Genomic DNA, 10,494 nt, shown 5'->3' with positions numbered 1-10,494 from the left:
TTTGGAATGTGGACTAATCTAGGGTGAGTTGGACTGGAGTTACCGAGTTCTTAGATTTTTTCATGCCTAAACAAAGGGACTAATCATCTTTCTCATGGTGGAAAAGCTATGGGGGTCTGTTTCAAATTTTGCACGCAGACGGAAAAAGAACTGCTTGGAAAAGAATGGATACAAGGATAACGCTGAGCGAGCCCAGCTTGTTTAACCAGCCAATCACAATGTCTCAAGAGGAGTATTTTTCAAACTCTTGTCTAGTTCAGAGAAGTACAGCCAAGCCAACAGGTCCCACGCAAGGAAACAGGGAGCCTTAGCTTGGGGAGGATGGAGGAGATGTAACGACACCCTTGAAGTACTAAAGGGCCGCCTTGTCGAGGACGGATTCCCCTTCTATGAGGTGGCAGGGCCACTGTTAGCTTAAGTTAGTGGAAGTGGTGGGAGAAGTCTGCTTAGGCTCCATGTAAGGAAGATGTAACAATTAAAGCCATGTTACCAACACCAAGTGATGGGCGCTTGCCCTTGAAGAGAGTTTTTCACGTGGTGGAGGGTAGGTTTTGGATGCTCCCTAAGCACATTAGCTCAACAGCAACATTTCACAGCAGGTGTGGTGAAAGGTCAGTTCTCCAGGCTGCGGTCATCAGTACCTGCCTGGTTCCCTGTCCTCCAGGAACTTCAGTGGGTTCCCCCAGCCCCACACTGCAGCTCACCCCTCCTCGGGGTCCTGGGCAACTCCCGCCTCAACCTAGGGGAAGAACAGGGGTCTGGGGAGGGTACTTTGCACACTCATGGTTTTAGTCCGGGTTATTTGAAATGGACATGGGTTTGAGTAAACTCAGGGAGTTGGTGATAGACAGGGAGGCCTGGCGTACTGCGGTTCATGGGGTCGCAGAGAGTCGGACACAACTGAACTGAACTGAACTGAGTTGAAATTTGGGAAGCGGGCTTTTACAATCAGGCCTTTCTACAATAAAGTTGCAAAACAGAATGCCTGCAACCCGCCTGGTACCCAAGCGGACGCCTTCTCTTGCCAGCCTCTCCCTGCTGTCCTCAGTCACACAGCTCAGCAAGGGGACCACTGAAACAACTCTCTGGGGAGCCTGGGGCTGATGAGAAACAGGGGGAGCCAGAGACAGGGTAAGCCACATGGAGAGTCACAACGCCGAAGGGCGACCGGAAAGGTGATGCGCGTCTGCAAGGACAGAGGCAGACCCAGGAGGAGGGTAATGTGACCTCGTGCCCGACTGGAAGATGCAGAAGTTTGTTTGGGAGGCCTTGTTTGTGCCATCACAGGCAAGCACGGTGATTAGTTATGCCCATCAAAACTCTGCGCAGACAGAAAGGCGTTGTGTCTCTAGCCCAAACGTTGACATAATCGGGTAGTAATCTGGGATCAAGAAATTCTTAAGCCTCCACCTCAAATAGCTTCCAAATGTCCACAGGGATGCCGAAAAATATGAGTGGGGTCAGGTGACCACAGGAAAGTCATTGTGACAGCTGCAAGCCTTAGCATTTTACTTCATGAAACAATGGCTTTTAGACAACTGTCTTTCCAATTTGTTTTCAACACCGCAGCCAGAGTGTTCTTTTCAAAACACACATCTGATCGTGTCAGCAACCTGCTTAAAACCCTTGAATGGCTTCCCACTGCTCTTGGAATAAAGACCAAATCCTTAACTAGGAGCTGCACCGCCAGGCCCCTCTAGGGGTTGTGCGTGGCGGGGGTGGGGGGGGTCCACCTTTGCGCGGGCTCTTCTCTGGGTATCAGAGGCTCCTTCCCCCCTCGCCCCCCAATTCCTTGGTTAGCTTTAACTCAACCTGGTGCTTTAGATCTCAGCTCAAACAAACCTTTCTCAGGGAAGATTTGCTGTCCCCCACCCCACCCCCTCTCACTACTGCCCCCCACCCCACCCAGTTCTTTGTTCTTTGCTTTTCAGAGGGCTCCAGTCCTGTCTTCTAAAGCACTTATCTCAGTTTGTAATTACACATTCATCAGCATCGTTTCCTGCCCTCCCCCTCCCCCGCCAGCCTCTCAGCTCCAGGAGTGAGAAAGTCTTTTTTGTTCACCGCTTTGTCCTGAACCCTAACATTGTGCCTGGTTCAGGGGATGCCCTCAATACATTTATTTTTATTTTTACTTTTTTTGCTGTTGTTGAATGGGTAAAGGGATGGCAGAAACTGGGCTTTCCTTCCTAAATCTTCAATTGTCTAAAGAGTGGAAAGTGTTAACCAGCCATCAGAACAAAATTCTTAGTCATATTTCCTGTGCCTCCATGCAGTGATTTATTTTAAAATGCAGAACCCTACGAGCTCTAATCTTCCTTCACATTATATAGAAATCAGTTCATCAAAATAACCCTCTAACTCTACCTGGTATTCTCATTTATTCTCCATTTTCTCTGGAATGAATTTAAGTAGTCCTTCTTAGGATTCATCTTCTTCCGGGAGCTCGTATAGAGAACATTTTACTTTAGGTTAATTCAGTTGAGATTTTATTTAAAGGCACCCTAAGTTACAGACACTGACAGGTAAATGTTTATGAAAAGATAATATATATGCACTCTGTATGTGTGTATGTCTATCAATCCACCTAAAAATATGTGTTTTCATGACTTGAATTAGAAAAGATTGGATTTAGGCAAGGAAATCATTACAGTGTCGAAGTTTCCACCCCCAGATTCTTACCAGCTCCAGCTAAATTCTGCAGGATTTGGTGGAATAAGCAGACAGTCGTGATTTCCTTCTGACTGGCTGAAGGACGTGTCCTTTCCCTCCTGATGAAATCCTTCAATGGTGAGTCATAACGCCAGAGGCACTGTTCTTCTCCAAGACTCCATCTCTGCCTATTTCTGATCCAAATTCTGAAAAAGAGCACGCATCTAGATCCAGCCCTTCAGATCTCTGTGGGACTGAAATGTACATTTCCATTCTAATTTATTGCTCTCTTTCTTGTATCTTCTGCAGTGAATCGACAGCCACTGGGCAGGAGTGGTCGACTTCAGTGGCCACAATGACAACAGAGAATAAAGAGCCTGCTGTCATTCACCGACTGGGCTGTGGTGGTGAATGTCTCTTTCAGAAAGCCACAAAAATGGACATTTAATCATTTGCTGAGTCATGGTAGAGCCTAAGCCAAGTCATCTAGGCAAACAAATTCCTCTATAACTATCTACAAATGACAAAATGTTATAAAAATCTGTTGATTTCCTTAAACAGTATCCATCTGATACTTGTGCCCCTCAGAAAAGATATTTTCCTGAAGTACATGGAAAGAAGAAACAATTCTTCCATTTATTCTCTAACAGTTCAGTTCAGTTGCTCAATCGTGTCCGACTCTTTTTGACCCCATGGACCGCAGCACGCCAGGCCTCCCTGTCCATCACCAACTCCTGCAGCTTGCTCAAATTCATGTCCATCGACTCAGTTATGGATACAGCTATCTCATCCTCTGTCATCTCCTTCTCCTCCTGCCCTCAATCTTTCCCAGCATCAGGGTCTTTTCCAATGAGTCAGCTCTTCACATCAGGTGGCCAAAGTATTGGAGTTTCAGCCTCAGCTTCAGTTCTTCCAATGAACACCCAGGACTGATCTCCTTTAGGATATACTGGTTGGATCTCCTTGCAGTCCAAGGAACTCTCAAGAGTCTTCTCCAACACCACAGTTCAAAAGCATCAATTCTTTGGTGCTCAGCTTTATAGTCCAACTCTCACATCCATACATGACTACTGGAAAAACCATAGCCTTGACTAGACGGACCTTTGTTAGCAAAGTAATGTCTCTGCTTTTTAATATGCTGTCTAGGTTGGTCATAACTTTTCTTCCAAGGAGTAAGCGTCTTTTAATTTCATGGCTGCAATCACCATCTGCAGTGATTTTGGAGCCCCCAAAATAAAGTCAGCCATTGTTTCCACTGTTTCCCCAACTATTTGCCATGATATGCTGGGACCAGATGCCATGATCTTAGTTTTCTGAATGTTGAGCTTTAAGCCAACTTTCTGTAACACCCTCTAGTTATTGTCCTATTTCTTTCTTTTTTTTCCCCTTAATTTTTTATTGGAGTATAGTTGCTTTACAATGCTATGTTTGTTTCTCCTGTACTGCAAAGTAAATCAGATATTTGTATACTGGTTCCAAATAGGAAAAGGAGTTTGTCAAGGCCGTATATTGTCACCCTGCTTATTTAACTTATATGCAGAGTACATCATGAGAAACTCTGGGTTGGGAGAAGCACAAGCTGGAATCAAGATTGCTGGGAGAAATATCAATAACCTCAGATATGCAGATGACACCACCCTTATGGCAGAAAGTGAAGAAGAACTAAAAAGCCTCTTGATGAAAGTGAAAGAGGAGAGTGAAAAAGTTGGCTTAAAGCTCAACATTCAGAAAACGAAGATCATGGCATCCGGTCTCATCACTTCATGGGAAACAGATGGGGAAACAGTGGAAACAGTATCAGACTTTATTTTTGGGGGCTCCCAAATCACTGCAGATGGTGATTGCAGCCATAAAATTAAAAAATGCATACTCCTTGGAAGGAAAGCTATGACCAACCTAGACAACATATTAAAAAGCAGAGACATTACTTTGCCAACAAAGATCCGTCTAGTCAAGGCTATGGTTTTTCCAGTAGTCATGTATGGATGTGAGAGTTGGACTATAAAGAAAGCTGAGCACCAAAGAATTGATGCTTTTGAACTGTGGTGTTGGAGAAGACTCTTGAGAGTTCCTTGGACTGCAAAGAGATCCAACCAGTATATCCTAAAGGAGATCAGTCCTGGGTGTTCATTGGAAGAACTGATGTTGAAGCTGAAACTCCAATCCTTTGGCCACCTGATGCAAAGAGCTGACTCATTTGAAAAGATACTGATGCTGGGAAAGATTGAAGGTGGGAGGAAAAGGGGACGACAGAGGATGAGATGGTTGGATGGCATCACGGACTCAATGGACATGGGTTTGGGTGGACTCCGGGCATTGGTGATGGACAGGGAGGCCTGGCGTGCTGTGGTTCATGGGGTCGCAAAGAGTCAGACACGACTGAGTGACTGAACTGAACTGATCCCTTCTTTCTTGGATTTCCTTCCCATTTAGGTCACCACAAAGCAATGAGTAGAGTTGCTTGTGCTGAATAGTAGGTTCTCATTAGTCTTCTGTTTTATACATTGTAGGGTGTACATGTTAATCCCCAAATCCCAATTCATCCCACCCCACTTCCCCCTTTGCAATCCATACATTTGTTCTCTGTGTCTGCGTCTCTACTTATGCTTTGCAAATAGGTTCAGCTGTACCATTTTTCTAGATTCTATATATACCTGTTAATATATGGTATTGTTTCTTTCTTACTTCTCTCTATGCGACACTCTCTAGGTCCATCCATGTCTCTGCAAATGGCACACATTTGTTCCTCTTTATGCCTGAGTGATATTCCGTTGTGTATATGTACCACATCTTCTTTATTCATTCCTCTGTTGATGGACATTTAGATTGCTTCCATGTCCTGGCTATTGTATATATTGCTGCAGGGAACGTTGGGGTGCATATATCTTTTCAAATTATGGCCTTCTCCAGGTATATGGCCAGGTGGGGGGTTGCTGGATCATACGGTAGTTCTATATTCAGTTTTTTAAGGATCCTTCATATTGTTCTTCATAGTGGCTGTATCAATTTACATTCCCACCAAAGATGTAAGAGGGATCCCTTTTCTTCAGACCCTCTCTAGAGTTTATTGTTTGTAAATTTTTGGATGATGGCCACAATGTAGTTTTGATTTGCATTTTTCTAACAACTGTGGATGTTGAGCATTTTTTCACGTGCCTCTTAGCCATCTGTATGTCTTCCTTGCAGAAATGTGTATTTAGGTCTTCTGACTACTTTTTGATTGGATTTCTTTCTTCTTCTTTTTTTTTTTTAGCTGCATGAGCTCTTTGTATATTTTGGAGATGAATCCCTTGTCAATTGCTTTGTCTGCAAATATTTCTCCCATTCCGAGGGTTACCTTTTTACTTTGTTTATGGTTTCCTTTGCTGTGCAGATGCTTTGAAGTTTAATTAGATCCCATTTGCTTATTTTTGTTTTTATTTTCATTGATCTGGAGGTGGGTCAAAAAAGATCTTGCTGTGATTTATGTCAAAGAGTGTTCTGCCTGTGTTTCTCTCTAAGAGTTTTAGAGTGTCTAGCAAAATGGCAACCTACTCCAGTGTTCTTGCCTGGAGAATCCCAGGGACGGGGGAGCCTGGTGGGCTGCCGTCTATGGGGTCGCACAGAGTCAGACATGACTGAAGCGACTTAGCAACAGCAGCAACAGCCTTACATTTGTCTTTAATCCATGTAGAGTTTATTTTTGTGTATGATGTTAGGGAGTGTTCTAATTTCATCCTATTTCTCACCATAGTTCCACAGCCAGATTTCGTAAAGAAAATGGGTCTGTAACCCCTGTGTCCTTTTTTTACCACCTAGTTTTTCCTGAACTCCTTGTTTGTCTTTCCACTAAATAACTAAGTCTTTTTCTCACAAAAATACTAGAAATCTACTCCAATAACTGTTTAAAATTTACTTATTTTTAATTGGAGGATAATTTCCAGTATCTTTTAACATTAGTTTCTAGCTTAATCTAAAAGACGTGGCCACTCTTCCTGTCCTTTCTAAGACTTGCAGTTTTCATTGACCCTGATGAGACCCGGAGGCTTCAGGGACAGAGCTCTGAAGAGAGCATCTTCCTTTTCATGAGACAAGTTCTGGGTTCTAGCTACCGGTGCCAAACATCGGTAAACACCAGGGTCCCGCCTTGCCTTGGTCTCCTCTCCTTCTCTTTCAGAGTTCTCATTCCTCTTCAGATTTTCAACTATCACCTTTTTCAAGTGAGCCCCAAATTTTCTTCCCTAGCCCTTACCCCTTTTCCAGAATTTCAACCTCTCAACTTATCTCACATTGCTGACTATCTTGGTAACACTTTCACATCATCGTGCTCCCTGTTTCCCCTTCCTTATCTCTCCATGTCAATATTTTCCACTCCCTAAGACTTGAAAGCTCACATTTGTCTTTGACTCCTCCTTCTCATATAATTTCTGTATCTAGTCAGTGATAAAAGCCTTCTCTAAAGAACTCTAATGTCTGTCCTGCGTCCCGTGTCCACCGCCACCACTAAAGTCCAGGGTCTTTCACGTCAGGTCTAGGTTTTGGCAATATGCTTCTAACTGGTTTCCCAATAATGTGCTCCATTCTCCATCCATCTTTCACCCTGCTCTCAGAAGATTCATTTCACCACTTAAAGCATCATTGTCTAGAAGAAAAATTCCAAATACCCAGGTGTGGCAGGAAAGCACTGTGAAATATTCTTTAATGAGAGATCTCACCTGTTTCTCCCTACCCCATTCCACAAGGCAGCCCAGCTTTTCAGCGCTCTTCTTCCTTGGAAGGAAATTTGTATTGACTGATACCTTGCAAGGCACTTTCTTGAAACCTGGGTTCCCTGAAGACTTTGAAGTTAGCCGTTGGAGAGAGAGGGATTCCTGCAGATTCAGAGACAGGCTTAGAGCTCACGGTCATAGAGAACTGAGGGTGTTCCTTATGGTGATGCCCCCCCTGCCCCACCCCGCCACCAAAAACACAGCCTCACACACCTTGGCTTTAGGGTCTACCCAGGGGGTGGGACCATGTTCAGAGCCTTAGCAGAGATTCCTTCATGCCACTGTGTCTCAGGACAGCAAAGTCACAAGACATCAGAGGGCTGTCATGGACTCAGTAAATGAGAACAGTCAGCATCTTCAGACTGGAGTAGTTAGATCCTGTATTTCTGGGACCCATGTAAGCTCCCAGATTCTGGTGTGATCTTGGAATGCCTGTGTGCATGGGCTTCAGTCATGTCTGACTCTTTGCAACCCTATGGACTGTATCTTGCCAGGTTTTTCTGTCCCTGGGATTCTATGGGGGACAGCAAAATAAGGCCTGGGTTACCCTCCAGTTTGGGGTCAGCTGGTTAGAGATTATCTGCAAGTTGCCTGGAACATCTCATTGGCCATGCTCTGAGCAGTACTCTGCTGAGATCTCCAGAAAAATACATGTTCAGTTACAGAAAACACAGCCTTTTAACTTACCAAGAGCATTCCCCTTTGGATTTCTTCATGCAAAACTCCAACAGCACATCTCAGTTGGGAGGATGTTTCAGTGACACCATAGGTGAATGCAAAGCCCAAAGATGACCTTGTCCTTTTCTTTACACTTCAGTTCAAAGATTAACTCACCCACTTAGCATCTCTGCATGTAGCTTGGCAAGTACTATCATCACACATCGACCCTGACTATTTAGCTCATGTGTATGTGCTTTGAGTAAGTCGGAGATGATATGTACCTGGAATCGTGTCTTCTATACCTTTCCTAGCTCTGGCTCTCATTACACCTTTGTACTTTAGTGCTCAGTGGAAAACTTTTGAGCCAAAGTGAACGGAACTGAACTCTTGACAATGGCACATGTCGGTGATTCCGTGTAGCTCTGAGGCAGATGAACATCTCGGCGCCCTCTTCCTTGCAGAACTCTGTTCTCTCCACGTCTCCCTAGAAGCACAGAGAATGCTGATAGCCTCAAAGAGTTCAGAAAGCATCAGGAGCAGAAGCCATGCAGCCAACCATGTTTTTTTTTTTTTTAATCCTTAGTGGGCACTACTGATTGTTTGACCCCACATAAAACATAGGTGTTAAGGCAGTTCCCTGCAAGCTTTTTCTTTGTGCCAAGTGAAAGCTTTCCAAGAATGTCCATTTAGAATCCAGGAAGTCTTATTAGATACGTACGTGTCACCGTCAGAAAAATTAAATTCCAAAGAAAATCATTTATTACGTAATATGGAAAAAGGATAACTCTAAAGACAAAAGTCAACTGTATTTGAATGAATTATCCATTCATGTCGGGCTCTGTCTCCCTATTCTTCATTAAGAATTTATTGATTTCTTAGAAGGAAAACCTACTATACAGTGACTCCATATCAATATTTAATGCAACAGTGCCTGGAGCACTGGATTTCTTATTGTGAAAGTGGGGAAGGAAATTAAGATTCTGCCCTATTTTCTAATGGTGAGACCTTCAGATACATTACAATTTTGTTGCTCTTTACATCCTAGGAGTGATAATGATCAGGTTCTTTGTGTTTGTTGATATGTTCTTGCTAGTTTCATTCTGTCAGACTTATCTGCAGCATTTAATGTTATTGATCAGTCTGGAAAGTGCTAGGATTCCCCCAAACTGCTACAGTTACATGGTTGGCTCTAATTGTCAAAAACATGGGAGTTATGTGTCTTCTCTATTGGATTTCTAAGATATCCACTGTTTCCCTACATTTTCTGAGGGCGGTCCCCTCATGTACTAATATGCACAGCATAGCAGCAAAATTCCCAACAGATTTTTGCTTTCATTCTTAAATCTACTACCTTCAGGAAAAGCTTAATATATTCCTGACAATTGACAAGCCTCTTGCTATTTCTCTGCTGCCAGCCTATCGTTCAGTATAAGAAAGGTATGGTGATTCTACTGCTGCCTCGATATTGACTCTGATAACATCAAGTTTGTCTAACACAAAAGACAGGACATTTGTAAAACATGAACAGGAAAGAAGCAGACACTACCCAAAATGTATAGAGGTTTACAGTCCTAGCCAGGGCCTTGTATTGTTTGGGTGGTCAAGTGGGGGGCGGTGGGCAGGGAGCAGCGGGATCTTGTCTTTGTTGCCGTTGGTTTTCCTTCTAGAATGCCTAACAGCATAGAAATGAGAAAGCTTCTTATCAGGCAGTCAGACCTGAAATGTCCTTATTTAGTCCTTGAGTCTGGTTATAAATGATTCTAGAACAACTCCATGAAATAAAAGTTGCCAAGATTATCCCCGGCAAGAGCAGCCCCTTAGAGTGTTCCCTCACAGCATTTTCCCCACTTCTCACCACTGGACTCATTAGCAGATTTGCACAAGTGAGTGAGACTTCTCCATGGACTTGAATGCAGTTGGAACAAATAAAATTAAGTACACAGAAAAGTACCTTGGTGACAAAACCAGTTAGATCATTAAGTGCCTTCAGAGAATCCGTCTCTGAAAAAGCCATTCAGCCCAAATTGTAATAGATATATTAAAGCCAAAGCAGAATTTCTCCTTCTTATAGTTTTCACCCCTGGTATTTCCTGTTGCTTAAAGACCACTGTATTTTGGATCACATACTACTGTTGCCATCCAAATGAATCAGCACCAAGAAACGAGCTCTTCATTTTAAGACAGCTCACCACAAATACACGATACCATCACCCCTCATCTGTGGCCACTGCCTTGCCAGATTTCTGCGGTGGCTGGGTTTGAAGTCAGCCAGCCAGCTGCAGAATGGAGAGCACTCATTAAGTCGTCCCTATGGAAATAGGCTTCTAATGATATTCTGTTTATCCAAATACGCTATTGCTTCCAAGTGTGTAACAGTTGGATATACATACGTACATACATACATAGTTCAATATATATATATTCCATGTGTGTCTGT

General features: G+C 43.4%; 1 long non-coding RNA gene across 1 annotated transcript; it reads right to left on the bottom strand.

Annotated features, from left to right (window-relative positions):
* Positions 1-6,762: 6,762 nt before the first annotated feature.
* Positions 6,763-10,337, bottom strand: LOC132345843 (uncharacterized). Its single transcript, XR_009495427.1, has 3 exons — positions 10,247-10,337; positions 8,339-8,541; positions 6,763-7,499 (listed from the first exon to the last, which is right to left on the bottom strand). It is a non-coding gene; the product is annotated as an uncharacterized lncRNA (long non-coding RNA).
* Positions 10,338-10,494: the final 157 nt, after the last annotated feature.

The sequence above is a fragment of the Bos taurus genome, chromosome 7 (genome assembly GCF_002263795.3).
Source record: "Bos taurus isolate L1 Dominette 01449 registration number 42190680 breed Hereford chromosome 7, ARS-UCD2.0, whole genome shotgun sequence".
In the NCBI taxonomy this organism is placed as follows: Eukaryota; Metazoa; Chordata; class Mammalia; order Artiodactyla; family Bovidae; genus Bos; species Bos taurus.
This window is presented reverse-complemented; position numbering and strand designations above follow the sequence as displayed.